This window comes from Ranitomeya imitator, chromosome 7, assembly GCF_032444005.1.
Source record: "Ranitomeya imitator isolate aRanImi1 chromosome 7, aRanImi1.pri, whole genome shotgun sequence".
In the NCBI taxonomy this organism is placed as follows: Eukaryota; Metazoa; Chordata; class Amphibia; order Anura; family Dendrobatidae; genus Ranitomeya; species Ranitomeya imitator.
Genome location: NC_091288.1, coordinates 29,598,042 through 29,618,989, shown reverse-complemented (window position 1 = coordinate 29,618,989; position 20,948 = coordinate 29,598,042). Strand labels below are relative to the sequence as shown.

The 20,948-nt window shown below is 40.9% G+C and overlaps 1 long non-coding RNA gene across 1 annotated transcript in view; it reads right to left on the bottom strand.

Moving 5' to 3' along the window:
- Positions 1-2,157, bottom strand: part of LOC138645834 (uncharacterized) — a 35,609-nt gene extending 33,452 nt beyond the window's left edge. Inside the window, exon 1 of the long non-coding RNA XR_011314772.1 lies at positions 2,024-2,157. This is a non-coding gene — a long non-coding RNA (uncharacterized lncRNA). The remainder of the gene's footprint in view (positions 1-2,023) is intronic.
- Between the last annotated feature and the right edge of the window lie 18,791 nt (positions 2,158-20,948).

The window sequence follows — 20,948 nt, the reverse complement described above, 5'->3', positions numbered from 1 at the left end:
CCCCCGGTCACGTGCTTGCTGACGTCAGCTGCTGGCCATCACTGCTATGCACCCCTGGTCACGTGCCATACACTTCAGCTGGAGGTGTGACCAAAACGTGACTGCAGACTAAAACCCCAAGCCTGGACAACCACTTTAAGATGTCTTACAGATTTTGGCTTGAAAAATAAATGCAAACATTTACGGTAAATGTTTCTACGTAAGCTCAAAAATGGGACCTCATAGTTTCATACAAGAAGTCACCTTTCTTCTAGTTTGTCAAATAGGTCACCCACAGTCTGAGCCAGGGGTTAGTTTTTCCTTCAAGGCTCTTTCCATAGTCTTTGTATTTTTGGAGTAGCAGTTTCTACACAAGTTCATACTACCAAATAGCAAAGAGAATAGTGCCAACAGTCCCCTATCTCCAAGGGCCCCATAGGAGCTACATCTTTAAGTTACTAAAAGGGTGAGATTCTTTACATTTTTCTCTGCAGTAGAATCTACTATAAAGAGAAGCAATAAATGACAACACTTTATGACTAATTATTTGCATAATGCAAAAAAGCATACCATGGAAAATATTAGTGCAAGTTGCATAAGAAGCGAGAGATTATTGTAACCTGGTTTTGAAATGGGTCAAGTATTTACAGCAAAACAATGCGTCCGATTTATTTTAATCTGTGTAGATTGTCCTTATTTAATTTGCATCTATTAAGATTTAACTAAATTTACCTAAGCTGATTCTTATTAAACCCAATGGATTCAATCCAATGAAAACAGTTTGAAGTATATCCGGTGTATTGACATTAGATTATCGTTGGGGTTTGTCTATCACAAGCCTCGTTTTCCTTCGTTAAAAAAATATTTTTATTTTTTGCTAAATCACAAATATGTGTTGAAAGAAGTAAATGATTCCCCAGAGAAAGTTTTGAGAAACTGGTATAACAGCCATGAGCCCGATCCTCGTTCTTGGTGAGGAAATACTCAATGGCTACAGCAGCCCATTTATATAGTAAGTGGTAGCTACAGACTCATTTCTCGAGAGACCACATAAATAGGCGCATCTATCACACTTATCTTACCCTATGGTCCTCTTAAGAGTTATCTTATTCCATCAGTCCTTCGCCGCTGTATCTAACGTTACACACAGGTAGGATTTCACTTTTTATTATGTCCTGTATAGTTTCAGTTCATACAGTAAATGCAATAATTACATAGTATGCAGTATGTTCCCTCTAGTGGAGGATGCAATTTTTTTTCTAATTAATTCTATGTCGGTTCTGAGGATTTGGATAATTGTATGAAAAATATAAAGTTCTGACCATTATTAAGATCTACGTCATCAGCAAGGAATTCTGTCCCATTTTAGGTAACTAAACTGAACCAAATTTTGTTTGATGATGGACACTTACTTTTTGCAAAGTGTTAAAAAAAACAAAACCTGTATTCTGGATATGAGCGTTCACCTTAAAAATGATGTTAAACACCTGTCCCGAATACCCCAGGCTCTGTTTCCCTCCCCTGGATCTGCTGCCCTCTGCTATACGCCATGTCAGGTTTTACAGGCTGACCGTAGAGTATCAATGATATCATCTCAGAAGACTTATTTAAGGCCCATTTGATCAGATACCGTATTTTTCGGACTATAAGACGCACCGGACTATAAGGCGCACCCAGGTTTTAGAGGTGGAAAATAGGGAAAAAAATATTTGAAGCAAAAAAATGTGGTAAAATATTTAATAACATACTATTATATGTGGTGTTATTATATATAATAGTATGTTATTATATTGAAAGCTGCGGGACCAGTGTGGTGTCTGTAAAGTACTATATAAAGATGCTGGAGGGTGAGTATAAGAATGGGGGCATAGGGCTTATATTTAAAGCACCACTCCAGCACTGCAAAATAACACTGGAGTGCTGCTTTAAAATCCCATGGGAGAACTATAACTCCCAGCATGTCCTGCAGATCCTATGGCATGCTGGGAGTTATAGTTCACTAAAGAAGTGGCAGAGTGCTTTATTGTGTTTTGGAAAGACTAACCTCTTGTGGCAGCCAGCCACACTGTGGTGAGGTAAAAGCATCCCATGACTGCACACAGAGCCCTCCCTCTTGTTGCCTTTCCACTGCACAGGTAATGGAAGCCAGCAGATTCTAGTGTTGGAGTCTGAAGGACCTGTGATGATGTCAAGAAGAGGGAGGGCTCTGTGCTGCCATGTGATGCTCCAGCCCGCCCACTTCTGACATCATCACAGGTCCTCCTTGTGCACACTGCACAGCACTCAGCTTCAGCCCAGGAAGGTACAGAGATCTCCTTCCCCGGACCCCGCTGCTGCTGCCTCCTCTCCCCCGGACACACAGATCTCCCCAGCTGCTGCAGGAATCAGCGCTGGGGAAGCCATGTGTGTCCCTGCTTAAGTGCACTATTCATTTGCTGCGGCTCACTGCTCAGCTGATAGGTGGGTGGGGAGTAGCTAATGAATATTCACTGCACTTAATCATCGGAACCACATGGTTTCCCCAGCACTGATTCCAGGCAGCGGGGACATCCTGAAGTGGGATAACAGTGCGATCCCACTCACTGCTGCCCCCCTCCCCACATGCTACATCCGTACCATAAGATGCACCCACACTTTCCTCCCAAATTTTGGAGGAAAAAAAGTGCGTCTTATGGTCAGAAAAATACGGTATGTGTCTTGGGATTGAGACTCCGTGTTTAGTTTGCTCCATTACTTGGGCTCGCTGTGTTTTCTTTTTTCATCCATCACTGCTATACTCTGTCAGGTTTCACAGGTTGACCAGAGAGGATCAATGATATCATCTCCCAAGACTTATTTAAGGCCCATTTTAATAAACACGTGTCTTGGGATGGGGACTCTAGTGTTCCACATTTGGTTTGCTCTACTACATGTGCTTGCTGTGTTTTCTTCTTTCATCCACCACTGCTGGGTTCTTCTTCATCCATCACGCTGCTCCTGAGATTCAAGTGTGTGCTAAGTCCTCGCTGCCCATGAGCCTTCTTGCTCACTGCATCAATGCCCGGAGTCCATGTGCTCTCCTAGACCTAAGGCGTAGGGGATCCACCTCCTATTGATTAGCTTTGCTATACTGAGTGATAGCTGCAAAGAATTAAGGGAAGCCTGGGCAGCCCCATCTGAGGTCATGGGAGCCTTCCCTCGTTTAGGCAATCTTTTGCCTTGTGTAACATGATAGTGGGCATTATTTTGGCAGCTCGAGTGCATTGAGTTCAAATTTGGGTTCGAGAGAATTTTCTAAAATTCGACACAAATTCTTTCTTCACCGGTACTAACCACTTCATACTGAGAACACTGGAAAATTGACTTTTTTTTTAAATACTGTGAATCGATCATCTGTTGAAATTTGGTCTTGGTCATAGTCACTGAGATCATACACTTGGTTCATATTGCCTAGAAGCTCCAAACCCTCTTCATCCGCTTTCGGTAGGACATAACCTTTGGAGACATGCACATCTTTTGCAATCATAAGGTCTGAAGTCAATTACCATAAGTGGAGAACCCCTTTAAATAAAGACTTGTTGGGTAAAGATTATGAGTTATGACATGGAGTTTAGTAAGTTTGGTTTTGACATGAATGAAAAGAATTCTTTTGTTGTGTGAAAATTATACTTGTATTACTTGAGCAAACAATGAAACTAAACTATCTTTACATATTTTCAAAACATGTTAATTTTGAAACATTCCTTTTTTTTTTTGCAATGAAGGCACCTAAAAATTGCCATTCAGGTGATACACACCTTCTCTTAAGACCCAGGCTGATGACAACAGCTGAATTTCATTGAATGGGGTGAGGTTGGCAGGTGAAAGCAAGGTTCACTGTATTCACCCTACGGCAAGAAAAACTGGATGGGCGGCTTTTCCTTTTGGTTCCGGCACCACCGTGAACTTGTCAGATCAGAATGTGTCAGAGTGTGTTTGCGGTTATTATTATTATTTTTTATCCTCTGTTGAACGGAAGCATGACCGAGTTACGTCTTTCTACGTTATGGAAATCCTGAAAAGACGAAGAATGACTGAGCAAACACACGCACACTCCTAAGAAGCTGCTGCAACTTCTCTTTTGTCTCAAGATTGCAGAACACACAGAAAATAGTAAAATAGGGGGATCACTGTCCAGTTACCATAGATAATTACTAAAATAGGTCAGACATAACAAATGTGTTCCAAGCAATTGTCCTATGTTGCATTAAAAAAATAAAAAATAAAATATATATACAGTGTGTATATATATATATATATATATATATATATATATATACTAGATGGTGGCCCGATTCCAATGCATTGGGTATTCTAGAATATGTATAGTAGCATATAGCACAGCCCACACAGTATATAACACAGCCCACATAGTATATAGCACAGCCCACATAGTATATAACACAGGCCACGTAGTGTATAGCACAGCCCACGTAGTATATTGCATAGCCACGTAGTATATAGTACAGCCACGTAGTATATAGCACAGCCCACGTAGTATATAACACAGAGACGTAGTATATAATACAGGCCGCGCAGTATATAACACAGCCCATGCAGTATATAACACATCCTACGTAGTATATAGCAATGTGGGCACCATATCCCTGTTAAAAAAGAATTAAAATAAAAAATAGTTATATACTCACCTTCTGGCGGCCCCCGGATCCAGCCCAGGCGTTTAGTGATGCTCCTCGCGATGTTCCGGTCCAAAGAATGCATTGCGGCAATAACATGTGATGATGTAGAGGTCTCGCGAGAACTTTACGTCATCTCCAGTCATTGCCACAATGCATTCTTGTGACTGGAGCATCGCAAGGAGCGGGAAAGGCGCCGGAAGGTGAGAATATAATGATTTTTTATTTTTTTAATTATTTTAACATTAGATCTTTTTACTATTGATGCTGCATAGGCAGCATCAATAGTAAAAAGTTGGTCACACAGGGTTAATAGCAGCGTTAACAGACTGTGTTACACCGTGGTAACAGACTGTGTATAAATACTTATCTTCGGTTGCAAAGCCCCTAGACATTCCATCCAATGATTATCCAAACTTCATAGAATTCCAAAAAAGAGGCAGCACTCCATTGTTTCAGTGGAAAAATGTGCAGGATTTTAATCAACCCACATGTCTGGGCAACGTTTTGGCTACAAATGAGCCTTTCTCATAGGCAGCATCAATAGTAAAAAGTTGGTCACACAGGGTTAATAGCAGCGTTAACAGACTGCGTTACATCGCATTATGCCACGGTGTAACGCAGTCCGTTTAATGGACTGCTAAACCGCTATGGGGGCACTGACTGGGGAGTAGGGAGGGGGCACTGACTGGAGGGGAGTAGGGAAGGGCAAATTCGTGGCCGGACTGTGCTCGTCGCTGATTGGTCACGACCAGCCGGCCGCGACCAATCAGCAACACAGGATTTCCGTTACAGACAGACAAACAGACAGAAGTACTCCTTAGACAAATATATATATATATATATATATATATATATATATATATATATACATATACATAGATATACACTGCTCAAAAAAATAAAGGGAACACTAAAATCCCACATCCTAGATATCACTAAACGAAATATTACAGTTGTAAATCTTTATTCATTGCATATTGGAATGTGTTTAGAACAATAAAACCTAAGAATGATCAACGTAAATCACAACTAATATCCCATGGAGGTCTGGAGTTCGAATGATGCTCAAAATCACAGTGGAAAATGAAGTTACATTCTGATCCAACTTCAGTGGAAATGCCTCAAGACAAGGAAATGATGCTCAGTAGTGTGCGTGGCTTCCACGTGCCTATTTGATCTCCCTACAATGCCTGGGCATGCTCCTGATGAGGCGGCAGATGGTCTCCTGAGAGATCTCCTCCCATACCTGGACTAAAGCATACGCCAACTCCTGGACAGTCTGTGGTGCAACGTGACATTGGTGGATGGTGCAAGACATGAAGTCCCAGATGTGTTCAATCGGATTCAGGTCTGGGGAACGGGCGGGCCTGTCCATAGCTTCAATGCCTTCATCTTGCAGGAACTGCGGACATACTCCAGCCACATGAGGTCTGGCATTGTCCTGCATTAGGAGGAACCCACGGCCAACTGCACCAGCATAAGGTCTCACAAGGGGTCTGAGGATCTCATCTCGGTACCTAATGGCAGTCAGTCTACCTCTGGCGAGCACATGGAGGGCTGTGCAGCCCTCCAAAGAAATGCCACCCCACACCATTACTGACCCACTGCCAAACCGGTCATGCTGAAGGATGTTGCAGGCAGCAGATCACTCTCCACGGCATCTCCAGATTCTGTCACTTGTGCACAATGTGAACCTGCTTTCATCTGTGAAGAGCACTGGGCGCCAGTGGCGATTTTGCCAATCCTGGTGTTCTGTTGCAAATGCCAATCGTCCTGCACGGTGTTGGGCTGTGAGCACAACCCCATCTGTGGACGTCGGGCACTCAGAACATCCTCATGGAGTTGGTTTCTAACCGTTTGTGCAGACACATGCACATTTGTGGCCTGCTGGAGGTTATTTTGCAGGGCTCTGGCAGTGCTCCTCCTGTTCCTCCTTGCTCAAAGGCTGAGGTAGCAGTCCTGCTGCTGGGTTGTTGCCCTGCTACGGCCCCCTCCACATCTCCTGGTGCACTGGCCTGTCTCCTGGTAGTGCCTCCAGCCTCTGGACACTACGCTGACAGACGCAGCAAACCTTCTTGCCACAGCTCGCATTGGTGTGCCATCCTGGATGAGCTGCACTACCTGAGCCACATGTGTGGGCTGTAGAGTCCATCTCATGCTACCACGAGTGTGAAAGCACAACCAACATTTAAAAGTGACCAAAACATCAGCCAGAAAGCATTGGTACTGAGATGTGTTCTGTGGTCCCCACCTGCAGAACCACTCCTTTATTGAGGGTGTCTTGATAATTGCCAATAATTTCCATCTGCTTCCTAAGTGGAGAGTTTGATTTCACAGAAGTTTGATTTACTTGGAGTTATATTCTGTTGTTTAAGTGTTCCCTTTATTTTTTAAGCAGTGTATACAGTATATATCAACCACAATGCTGTAAAATAATAAAGTTTTCATACCTTACTGATGTCCTGCCTCAACTTTTCCTAAACTATCGAGGTCTCCTTCTGGTCTCTGGACTTCCTGTTTGGCTCCTATAGGAATATGACTGATTAAGCCAAGCACCTTTACAACATTCTTGATATGTTTTTTTTATTTAAGGCTGGCCATCCACTTTCAATAGTTATTTTCTTTTTAACATTTTTCCAGTTTTAAAAAAAAGTAGGAACATTTTTAGAACAATTTTGAAAACATTTTTTCTAGGTGGTGTACATAGAAGATATATCAGCGATGATCAAAGTTCCTCCCCATAATACTGTACAAGTCCTAGCTGCTAAAGGGAATCTGTCAGCAGGTTTGCCATATAATCTGAGAACAGCATGATATAGGGGCAGAGACCCATATTCCAGTGATGTATCACTTCCTAGGCTGTGTTTTGCTTTTTCAATAAAATCAGTGTTTTATCAGCAGAAAATTATCACTACAGGACTAGGTGCATTGTGCCTCCTGGTCCAACCACATCCCAACCACTGATTATTAGCTTTCTGTTAATATACAGTGTACTCTGAAAGCAGCCAATCAGAGGTGTGGGTGGGGTTATACAGAGCTCAGCATTTAGAGCTCTGCTAGATCAGCTGAAGAGAAAAACTGTGATTCTTTCACAACTGCTGCACCCAGTTAACTAAGGGACACATTGCCAGATTCAGGGTTTCAGTCCCTAATCATACAGATTCCCTTTAAGTAGCATAGGGTATAGTCCAGCCATGGTTGAGCTCAATATCAGTTACCTTTGTGATACTCCCTTTAATTTTTATAAATGCATGATTGATCTTAGGTGCACAATTTCCAATTATTGATGTTTATAACTAACTAGATGGTGGCCCGATTCTAACTCATCGGGTATTCTAGAATATGCATGTCCATGTAGTATATTGCCCAGCCACATAGTATATTGCCCAGCCACGTAGTATATTTCCCAGCTACGTAGTATATTGCCCAGTCACGTAGTATATTGCCCAGCCACGTAGTATATTGCCCAGCCACGTAGTATATTTCCCAGCTACGTAGTATATTGCCCAGTCACGTAATATATTGCCCAGCCACGTAGTATATTGCCCAGTGACGTAGTATATTGCCCAGCCACGTAGCATATTGCCCAGCAACGTAGTATATTGCCCAGCCACGTAGTATATTGCCCAGTGACGTAGTATATTGCCCAGCCACGAAGTATATATTGCCCAGCCACGTAGTATATTGCCCAGTGACGTAGTATATTGCCCAGCCACGTAGTATATTGCCCAGCCACGTAGTATATTGCCCAGTTACGTAGTATATTGCCCAGTCACATAGTATATTTCCCAGCTACGTAGTATATTGCCCAGGGACGTAGTATATTGCCCAGCCGCGTAGTATATTGCCCAGCCACGTAGTATATTGCCCAGCCATGTAGTATATTGCCCAGCCACGTAGTATATTGCCCAGTCACGTAGTATATTGCCCAGCCACGTAGTATATTGCCCAGTTACGTAGTATTTTGCCCAGCGACGTAGTATACAGCACAGAGCCACGTAGTATATTGCCCAGTCACATAGTATATTTCCCAGCTACGTAGTATATTGCCCAGGGACGTAGTATATTGCCCAGCCACGTAGTATATTGCCCAGCCACGTAGTATATTGCCCAGCCACGTAGTATATTGCCCAGTCACGTAGTATATTGCCCAGCCACGTAGTATATTGCCCAGTTACGTAGTATTTTGCCCAGCGACGTAGTATATAGCACAGAGCCACGTAGTATATTGCCCAGTCACATAGTATATATCCTAGCTACGTAGTATATTGCCCAGCCACGTAGTATATTGCCCAGCCACGTAGTATATTGCCCAGTGACGTAGTATATTGCCCAGCCACGTAGTATATTGCCCAGTTACGTAGTATATTGCCCAGCGACGTAGTATACAGCACAGAGTCACGTAGTATATTGCCCAGCCATGTAGAATATTGCCCAGCTACGTAGTATACAGCACAGAGCCACGCAGTATATTGCCCAGTTACGTAGTATATTGCCCAGTTACGTAGTATATTGCCCAGTGACGTAGTATATTGTCCAGTCACATAGTATATTGCACAGCGACGTAGTATACAGCGCGGAGCCACGTAGTATACAGCACAGACACGTAGTATATTGCCCAGCCACGTAGTATATTGCCCAGTTACGTAGTATATTGCCCAGCGATGTAGTATACTGCCCAGTCAAGTAGTATATTGTCCAGTCACATAGTATATTGCCCAGCTACGTAGTATATTGCCCAGCCCCGTATGTAACAGGTTCCGAGGGGCGCCTTGTAGTCCTCTCGCCTGTGTGCGGTGCACGCGGCAGCTTCCGGTCCCAGGGTTGGTATGAGCGCAGGACCTGTGATGACATCATGGTCACATGACCGTGACGTCAGGGCAGGTCCTTCTCGCATAGCATCCTTAGCACCGGAACCTGCCGCTTGCACTGCCAAGGACAGGACGCGATGCCAGAGGGTGAGAATAACGTTTTTTTATTATTATTATTTGTAACATTAGATCTTTTTACTATTGATGCTGCATATGCAGCATCAATAGTAAAAAGTTGGTCACACAGGGTTACTAGCTGTGTAACCGGAGTAACGCTGGCATTAACCCTGTGTGAGGGCTGACTGCATGACTGGAGGGGAGTATGGAGCGGGCACTGACTGCGGGGAGGAAAGAGCGGCCATGTTGCCACCGGACTGTGGCCATCGCTGATTGGTCATGGCAATGGTCATTGGCGTTTTGCCATGACCAATACAGCGACTTGGATTCCAGGACAGACAGAGGCTGCGACCAATGAATATCCGTGACAGACCGACAGAAAGACAGACAGAAGGACAGACGGAAGTGACCCTTAGACAATTATATATAGATAGTATGTATTATGATGCCTCCTAGCTGCATTCCTTTCATAGACTAAAATTTACTGTAATTTGTTTGATGCTGTTTACATTACAAAAAAAATATCTGCATTGAGTGATGGCGTCATCATCATCCATATTTGTTAGCTAATATTTCAGGACTAACTGAGTTGAAGCCTTTGCATCTGAGACTTTTTTTGGTAAATTCATTTAGACAATGGATCTATCCTTTTTAAAGTGTTGTCCACTACTTAAATAATGATGGCCTATTCTTAGGGTAGGTCACTAGTATCAGAGCGGTGTGGGTCCAACGCTTGTTACACCTACAGTTCAGCTGTTTGCAATACTGGTGGCCAGATGTTAACAGTTTCCACAACTAGGACACTAAGGATCCGCACACAATGTAGTGGTTATTCTCAGGCACTGCAGCTCAGCTCCTATTCAGTTCAATAGGCTGAGCTGACACTCCTGAGAATGGTCATTACACAGCGGAGGAAGTAGTGCTGTTCCTGCTTCGTACACTGTCTACATATGGCTACCACAAGCAATGCCAAGAGCTGATTGGTGGTTGTGCCGGGTGTTGGATCCCACCAGTCTGATATTGATATTTTTGGCTACTGAAAAATAATGCCAGGATCTCACCAGCATATACTTCCTCATCCGAGAGAATTGGCTAATTAATCTAAACAAACTCAGATCAGATTTTGATCAGACTATGAGCATAGTGTGCTCCGATTTCCTCAGATGAGGAGAAGATGTAAAAAAATGTTGTCCATCTTCTCCAAACTCATTGACTTGCATGGGTGAGGGCGATCCGAATGCAAATCGTGCATGTTGGAGTTTTTACTTTGGACAGATCGTGTCCAAGGAAAAAATCAAATATGTGCACGGCTCCATAGTATAACATTGGTCTAAGTGCGATCTTACAAAACATCAGACCGAAAGTATGATCAAGGGCACAAGCCCTGATAATGGGTTGGAGACGGGGAGTCATGAAGTGTTTGAGAAAGGCTGTAAAGTTTATATGGTGTATTTTGGCAGGTCTTAGAGACGGAAGTGGTTTGACCACTTCACAGAGCTAGGCCTGGTTGTCACGGAGCAGCCGGTGAACCACTTGTGCGTAATACACGCATGCTACATTTTGTTCCTTCCTTTTTTAAAGATACAACTTAACGTGTAATGAATTAATGTAGATATTTCTTGGGATCACCAAAGACCTTCAATTAGATTTGAACAAAAAGATTTGCACTACCTACTTCAGTACTCCATGGTGGCCGGACTCGGACAGTGCAAACCTCCTTGAATGCTGGCATCCTGGGCGTCTCTTGCATCACTAAGCGTCATGCGCTGTCAACAAGTGTGTTGCACCAAGGACAAGGCGCCTAGGATGCCATAATTCGAAAGGAAATTCATATCCAATAGTTGACGTCAGACAAGGGCAGTGTAAATCTTTTTGCTTAGCTCTACCCAACAGAAACAGTGGCCAACAATATGGCTACTGACTCTTCTGAGGCTGCTAGCTCCATTGTTATGCAGCAACATCACTTTGGAGGTATGCAAGAGGTTAATCCGGCCAACCATTTCGTGGTGCCACACTGACAAACTTTCTCGAAATAAAATAAACAGACATAATGTGAATGTCAGGCTTCTCAGGCGACAATATCAGTAAATAGTTACAAAGTAGCCGGGGCAGAGCCATGCGTCTGTATTAAAGAATTCCGCCTCCCTCGGAAACTAATGGATGCTTTCAACTATCATGGCACGGCTCCTTTATCATTCATATGACTAAACAGACAATCAATTCAGCTGCAATGTACTAGAATGAACAAATAAGCTATGAATGATGAGAAGGGAAGGAAATCGGCCTCCTCCCATTTTCCCTTTTTTAATGGCTCTAATACTGTCAGGGACAATACCGGCAAGAGGAGGTTAATGAATTGCAAAGATCCTTTAGAAAGTGATTGACTCGTATTGGAGCCCACTCAAATAATTCATAAATATTTACTTTTATTAGCAACAGTGGGTCGCTTGTTATTTCAGATTGATTTCCTTCCCCTCCGCAAGCTGGTGAAAACCTACCACTGTGACCATTACCAAGTGGTTCATTTTGTCAATATCTTCAAGATTAACCTACAAAAATTAGAGACTTATTAAACCGCTCGTGTTTACAAACCTCCTGAAAGGCGAAAATTATCCACAATTTGAGGTTTAAAAAACACCTAATTATTTTAACATTTTCTGTTTGACATTTTGGAGGGATTGAGCTCAGAGTAGAAGGCAACTCGGACCCGTTCATGGCAGGAATAAGCAAATAGACGTTCTCCTACAAATTGATTGCTCCCAGCATATTCAAGAAAAAATTTTTTCAGGATGAACACTGTCCATTTGGCGTTTTTCTTTCAATATTTTTTATACTTTTGTTTACTATCCTGTTACTGAAGTCATTGTAGAAGACTGGAAAAACATGGTTGCATGGTTGCTTTTGTTTCCTAAAACAATGTCACTGCTGTCCACCACCGCTCAGCCTCATTTCCTTAATTAATGCTTAGCTGCAATATCGGACACAACCTATGGTCAGGTGAAGCATTGTTCCTTCTTTCTTTACCAGTTCCTCACTGGCTGCAACAATCTTGTCATTCCATTGGAACCTTTAAATTATACTTTCAGTGGATATTAAACTGTCCGGGTCTTGTGATGGACCCACGGGTGCTCGGCTTATTACTAAAGGAATCTCTGATAACTGTACAATGGTGTGTCAGGACAGATAAGTTACATATAATGATAATACACTACAATAAGGAGAAAGATGAAACAGTACACGGGTAAGGACCAAAGTAAAGGAACAGTACATGGAGTAAGAATCACAGTAAAGGATAGGAATGAGGGATCCCTAATTTGGAGTGTATATAGCATTGCAGAAAGTTTTTTTTCATAGCTAAACCATTCCCCTAACCTCACCCCCAGAAATAGTGCCCATAAGGAAGCCCCTTAGCGTCCTTACACAGTTTAATATCCCTTATGTCTTGCATGCAGTACGATGCCTTTATAAAGCCCCAGCACATAGTACAATGCCCCAAAATGCCCCCACACATACTGATGCCCTACAGTGCCTCCCTAAACACTATACACGGTATGATGCCCCATACAAATTATGATGCTCCCATAGTGCCCATTTCACACAGCATGTTGCTCCTACAGCACACACAACACATTAAGCCCCATAGCATGATGATTCCAGACATGTGGGAGACTCCCCAATTGTATGGAGGAAGGTGCTGTGGTCAGATGAGACCAAAATTGAATTTTTTGGCCACAAAGGTAACCGCTATGTCTCAGTGAAAAAATAATCCTGCACTCATTGAATTGGAGAAAAATAATATCAGAATTATTAGTAAAGCAATCCAAAAACAGTGAAGTTTTGGTCAAAAGGACCTTCTTCAGACAGATTGCATTTGGTGCATTGCATGTAACAGCACTGTGGGGAATAGGTATTCAATGCCCATAGGATTTGCCCTCATGGGCATTGAATCCCTATTGCCTTAAAAAAAGGTGGAATTCCAGGTTGTGAGGTAGCAAAACACGAAAATGCCAAGTAGGGGCGAATACTTTCAAAAGCCACTGTAGTTAACGTCACAAAAACTGTGATTCCCCCCCCTAATCCACACACAACATGATGTCTCCATACTGCCCTCTACACAATGTTGCCCCTCATAGTACCCCACACAGATTGTAATTTCTCCATTGCCCCCATACAGTATGATGCTCCCATACATTATGATGTCCAAACATGACACCCCTATAGTGGCTCCCTACAAATACAGTATGATGCTCCTTGCTCCACAGTATGGCGCCCCTCCACTTACTTGCAAAGATCATGACACACTCATTAGGCTTTTTCAATTATACTAATTGAATTAAAGAAGTTTTTTTTGCATATGAAAAAAAAAATCACTGCCCAAACAATGATTTAAATCTGACCCAAAATACTATTGAAAATTGGTCTATTTCTTTAAAGAAAAAAATGATTATGAATGAAATCTTAAGGAGGATGGAATATAAAAACACAACTGCCTTCTTGCAAAAAAGCAACACTATCTTCTACAAGTTGTATATGGTATGGCAGCACTACCCCACTCCCTTCAATGAAGACGAGCTGCAAAATCAAACATAACCTGTAGACAGGGGTGGCACTGTTTTTGGAAGAAGGCAGCCATGTTTTTCTATACCTTGAAAACTCCCTTCAGTTCAGGCTTCATTCATATGTCCTTTTTTAAAAAAAATACATTTGGATGACATATGGATGACGAGTCCTACTGTACTGTGTGTGTACACTGTGTCCCCGGCATCGTGCTCATGCGCAGGCATACTTCTCTCTACCCTGTTAAAGGCAGATGAATTTACTGCAGTGAGCATGCGCAGGAAAAGGCCAAAGAGCCCCGGGGCATGCGCACTGCAGTACTGGCCACGCCAGAGAAGTACGCCTGCACAGAAGCGCGATGCCGGGGACACTGTGTGGATGACGTAGGATGCGTCATCCACACGAAGCACGGAAGAAGGGTCGTATTGCAAAAAGAGAGGAGGTGCATGATGAAGACAAGTGATGCCCATCGGACCCGACTGCCCCATAGGTGAGTATAATAAAAGTTATTTTTCTTGTCTTGCAGGTCAGATTGGGGGCATATATACATCATATTAGAATGCTGTATATCAGGCCTGGAAGATGGTGGTTTTAACTCATATGGAAGGTTGATATCAGTATGCTCGCTGTCCGTGATTTACACAGAGCCATATATTTATATGGGTGATGTTGGTCCATGACTCAAATAAAAAACTGACATGTTTCCATGATTTTTTAGAGACACACGCACTTAAAAAATACAAACATATTCTATAGTTGAAAAACATGGATAGAACATGTAGGGGAAAAATGGATGTCTTATAAGGCCTGGGATAGGTTCAGTGACATGTTTTCAGTTTTTGCAAGAGAATTGACCAATTTGTGACAGTTTGCATGAGTTTTTCAATCTGTTTTATGTTCCTTAAAAAAAGTGCAAATAGTAATTGTGGCACACAAAACATTATTGTAAAATTGACAAAAAAAAAGATAATTTGAATTGACTCTAAACTAAGGTCAGGACTCATTGCTGGACATTTTAAAACAGTCCATTTTTTGTTTTGTGTACTTTTGGATGTGTGATTTGCATCACTGTCTTGCTGAAGGAACCATGATCTTTGACTCATACCAAGTTTTCTTACATTGGGTAGGACATTTCGCTTTAAAATGTCTTGATAATTCTCTGATTTCATGATTCCTGTGATACGGTCAAGGCCTCCATTACCATATGCAGCAAAGCAACCCAATAGTATTGTTGCTCCTCCACCATGCTTAACTGTTGGTAGGGTAGTATGTTCCTTATAAGCTTCATTGTGTCGTCTGTAAACAAACTGTTGCTTTGAGTTGCCAAAAAGATCTATTTTTGTTTCATCTGTCCACAGAACATTTTCCCATAAGGATTGTGGTTTGTCAAGGTATTCTTTGACAAAGATAAGTTGTTCCTTTTTATGTACTTTGTTCAGCAATGGTTTCTTCTGTGGCCTTTTCCCATAAAGCTCTGCTTGGTTTAGTGTGCGGCATATGGTAGACTGTTCCAGGTTGGCCTTCAGGTCTTTGGATGTTTGACGTGGTATTTTATCCACCATTCGCACCAACTTTTAAAGACATCTTTGATCAATTTTCTTCTTTCCCCCACGTCCAGGGAGGTTTATGACAGGTCCATGCTTGGCAAACTTCTTAATAACATTACACACTTTTAAAACTGGTATAGCAAAGTCTTTGGAGATGGCCTTATGCCCTTTGGAAGTGTTGTGTTTGCTCATAAGAACAGTTCTGATGTCCTCAGACAGTTACTTTGTCTTCACCATTGTGACAAAGGAACAGGGCAGACCATGTGGCTTTTTAAAACACTGAAGTCATCATTCATTGGCTAATTCATGTCACATGGACACCGACAATTAATCACAGGTAATTCTCATTTGTGATTTTTCACAGGCTAGACAAAATGTGTTTCCATAATAATTTAATGTAAACGGTGCAAATACCAGTGTTACATCAATATTTGGGTTTTTCTATTTTTCCCTCCCATTGTTTTTTTTGTTTAAAATTATTGTTTATTCATTTGCTCTTTTGTATTTAACACGAGTGCTCTATATAAAAAAAAATGTTTCACTTGATTCTTTTTTTAGGAGATATTCCACATTATGTACTTCGTGGGTGCCAATAACGATGAGCAGGACTGTATTTAATAGAAAGAGATATAATTCATTGGAGCTTTAGCTTCTTTACTATATTGTTTTTTAAGCTGCAGCTTAATGATTGCGATAGACGTAGGGCTGGATCTGACCACTGCTGTACTTTACATTTTTTTGCACTATGCTCTTTGGAAAGTAAGGAGACCCATCAATGGCCTAATATTTGTAAGGAAAAAAATATCAAAACTTTCTTAACTTTCAAAACGGATGCATCGACATTTTCAGATAAGCTTGATTTCATACTAATTAACTCTTTCACGAATGATGACTTGTGATGAGCGAATATACTCGTTACTCGAGATTTCTCGAGCATGCTCGGGTGATCTCCAAGTATTTTTTAGAGCTTGAAGATTTAGTTTTTATTGCCACAGCTGAATGATTTACATCTGTTAGCCACCATAAGTACATGTGGGGGTTCCCTAGCAACCAGGCAACCCCCACATGTACTTATGCTGGCTAACAGATGTAAATCATTCAGCTTCGGCAAGAAAAACTAAATCTCCGAGCACTAAAAAATACTCGAAGGTCACCCGAGTGTGATCGGGAAATCTCGAGTAACGAGTATATTCGCTCATCACTACTGATGAAGTATATTTATGTAATCGGCCGTGTGCCTGCCTTAGATACAGGCTCGCCTGCTGAGCCTGTTTCTTGCACTGTACTTGATGGCATATTTAATTGCCCATTAAGTGTCTCTAACAGCCAAGGGTGGAACCGATATCCACCCACGGCTGTTAACCAGTTAAATGCTGCTGTCAGTTACTGATAGTTGCCTTTAAACACATGCAGACAGGAAGCACGTCATTGATCCAGCCCATCGGTGCCCCTGCTTGCGGCTGACATTTATAGGAGATCGTCATTTTTGCTGTACATAGCAGTTCTGAAGCACAACCTCAGCTTCAAGTCTCCTAAGGGGATTATTAAATACCTTAAAAAAAAGTTTAAAAAAATATAGAAAAAATAAAAAAACAAAAGCTCAAATCACCACCATTTTACCCCATTAAAAATAAAACAATAAACAAAAAATATATATATTTATAAGTATTTGATAGAGCAGTGTTCAGAAATGTCCTATCTGTCAAAATATAAAATAAAGTAAATTACTGTGATCTATAAATGGCGTAATGAGAAAAAAAAGTCAAAATGCCAGAATTATATTTTTTCGGTCACCGCAACATTGCAATAAAATGCAATAAAAGGAGGTGAAAATATCAAATCTACAAAATAATGGTATCAGTAAAAATGTGAGCTCAGGCATAAAAAAATAAGCCATCACCCAGCCTAGCCTAGATCCTGAAAAATGAGAATGCTACCAGTCTTGGAAAATGGCGTCAAAAGCAAAATATTTTTTTGACAAATTTCAATTTTTTTTCCAACACTTAAATAAAAAAAAATCTATACATGTTTTTTATCTTAGCGTACTCATACTGACCTAGGGAATCATATTGCCAGGTCAGTTTTACCATATATTGAACATGGTAGATAAGACCACCACAAAAAACATTGTTGAATTGCACTTTTTTGGCAATTTCACAGCACTTGAAAACTTGTTCTGCGAAAAAAACAAGCCCTCATCATAAGGCTATGTGGCTGGAAAAATAAAAAAAAGTTGGTGCTCTTGGAAGAAGGGGAGGAAAATCAAAAATGGAAAAACAGAAAATCGCTCTGGGGTGAAGGGGTTAAATCAATTTAAATTCTCCAAAACTAATTTTGTCCAATGGCATTGCTCAAATTGTGAAAAATGATAAAAAATTCCTCTGAAAAGTAAACTAAAACCTTAACCGAACTGTATATTGTCCTGCTATTATCGACTAAGTATATAATTACCAATGATTCACGGGCTTAAATTAGAAAAAAAATGTGGAAAATCTTGTGTAACAAAGTGTCAAAGTCCACTCCATATAGCATAAATGTACGTAAAAATACTTTGCTAGAAATGTTTAGACATCAAATATTCTTTTTTTGTATTCATATTATGACAAATCTAAGGATTTAGCTGAATGAAGCTTCTACCGATGGTTATAGGTGGGACAGAAGTCAGCACATCACTGTCAGACAAAAACGCACAATAAAAGAATTTCTTTCGAGCTGCCACAAAGAGTTAATGCTTCCTTGGGCAGACAAGTTTCCAATTCAATTAGTTTTAATGAACCTTCTGCTCACTGGTTACTGAACTAGAAAGAACAGCAATAAATGCCCAGAGGAAGGAGTGAGGATATTAAAGGAGGGTTGGCGTATAGTATATAAATTTCGTAGTTGACTATAAGAGTAGACTTGGTCAGGATTTGGGATATATGGGCTACAAGAAGATATATTATGATATTCGGTGTGAACAGATTATTTTGGTACATGTTGAAGACTGGAATAATTTTAACGTTACTCTCGGAGACTGTGATACTTGATAAATACCAATAAGGTTTACAAAGCATTTGAAATCTAGAGAAAAATCCTTAGAATATCAAAATCAGATTGATGTAAATTTTCTAGAATCTTTTGATTAAGTGTCCATGAATAGAAATGTTTTAGATGAAGACCTTGAAATATTTATGAATTTACAGTATATATAACATCTATGCTAAAATTGTCAAGCTCGCTTCATATTAATATAATATCTACTGACACTAACCAAGAACTCTAAAACATTTTTCTTACCCTCTGCAATTGGTTTAGTGCCATTGATCCAACAATTTTCATCACAAACAATGATGATACATTATAACAGATGGAAAATTTTAGGGTCTTTTCGTTATCATCTTTATCGACATATTCATTGTCTTTACAGAGGTTGTCCCGTTTTAAAGACTACTGCTCAAAAGGCTAAGGGTCACAAAAAAACTGTGAGCTTTTACTCACGCACCTGAGTTCCATCTCTACCTCTCACCAATTGCCAATTTTTGGTGATCAACTGCATCGATGACATTACTTCACGTCAACAGCACTACAGCCAATCACTATGCTCAGTGGCTCATGTTGTCTATATTGATAGGGTTCTAAGGTCAGTGATTGGCTGCACCACTTTCAATGTGACACCACCACTGCAGCTGGTACACATTGAGCCTATAGATCGACTGCAGCGCTGTTAATGTGATGTCAATGCTGCAGGCTATCATCAAAGACCAGAGCAGTGGAGAGAGGAACCTTTGGAGCCCAGAAGAATAAGTAAAAGCTCAGATTATGTATTCTTCTTTCTCTATGCCTTCAGAGAAATATTCTTTCAAATTGTCTTCTCATTTTTCTACTGGTTAGTCTAAAAACTGGTGACAGGTAGCACTGGACTCCGGGAGGGTTAGTGAATGCTCAGCTTGTTTTTCTGTGTTTTTTTTGTGTGTCCCTGAGTATTTTTGCAATAGTCTTTGAAATGTAACAACCCCTTTAAAGAGGATGAAGACGACAATAAAGTTGATAAAGAAAAGGTCCTAAAATTGTCCATCTACATAATAAGTTCTCTTCTGATTTTGCTATATTAAAATATGTGAAGACAATTGTTGCGTCATTGGCACAAAACTAGTTACACAAAATAAGAAAAAACCCTTTACATTGAGTATCGTGTTTCCGTGAACTTGACAATTTGAGTAGTTGTTATTCATCACGATGGATATATTACAAATGCTTCATCTTACAGTTAACCATTTCTCTTTGTCCTTCCGTCTGCCTCTTCTTTTCCCACTTCATCCCCTTCCCTTTTGACCTTGCCAACCTGACTTTTATCCTTTCTGGACAAATTATCCAAAGATCACAGCCGATTTTTGTAATGGACACATGACGAATCATAAAGGTTATACCTAATATTTATCTGTGGGCAATAATACTAATATGAAAATATCAGTAGTAGTTACTGTGACCTGTTAAATGCTTCATAAAAAATATTGGACACACTCGTTTATTTTTACAGACAGGGAGAGAAAATTGCAAATTTTAAAGACTATCCAACGAATTTATAGACCCTGATCTCTTTATAGAGTCTTCTTGTTAGTCCATATGGGCTCACGAATATGAATATATTAGGACTCTGTACAATGTCCATGTTGTAAAGGGCCATATTATGGCATGTATAGACTTCTGTAAGACCTTAGTATACCTCTGCCTGCCTCTGATTCCATAAAGTAGCATGCTAAGATTGGTTTTCCTAAATTAAGCCGGCAATATATATTAGGTTTTTGTTGGTCGAATGTTTGACCGGCAACCAACTTGGCTGTTTTTCCACACTTTCTCTACGAGAAAGCCGCCTATAGACATCTCTGCTTGTGGCTTATCTGCAGGAAAAGAAAGTGAACAGCAGTCCTAAATTGAAAAAGCCCAATTGACATCTTCCACGAGGACCAGTTGGCTTGCGCCCCCTTACACATTAGAGTATCGGCTTAAACGGTCTATATCGGCAGGTTCATCCGACAATAGTCTATTGTACATGTGGGCCTTATCTATGTGATATATTAGTACAGAGCTTGATACATCAGCAATCTGAGTGCCTATGCCTTTATAACACAGTTCTGCCGTGGTTGCCCCAGAGAAGTTCATGAATACTGGTCCTGAATTCTGGTTCTTTTTTTTCCCAGACCATTTAAGTCTACCCAATATTTTTTATACAGTAGGCTAATTTGCTTTTTAAAGCAAGCTACTAACCAATTTTACAATCAAAGGGAACTAGTTCCCCAAGG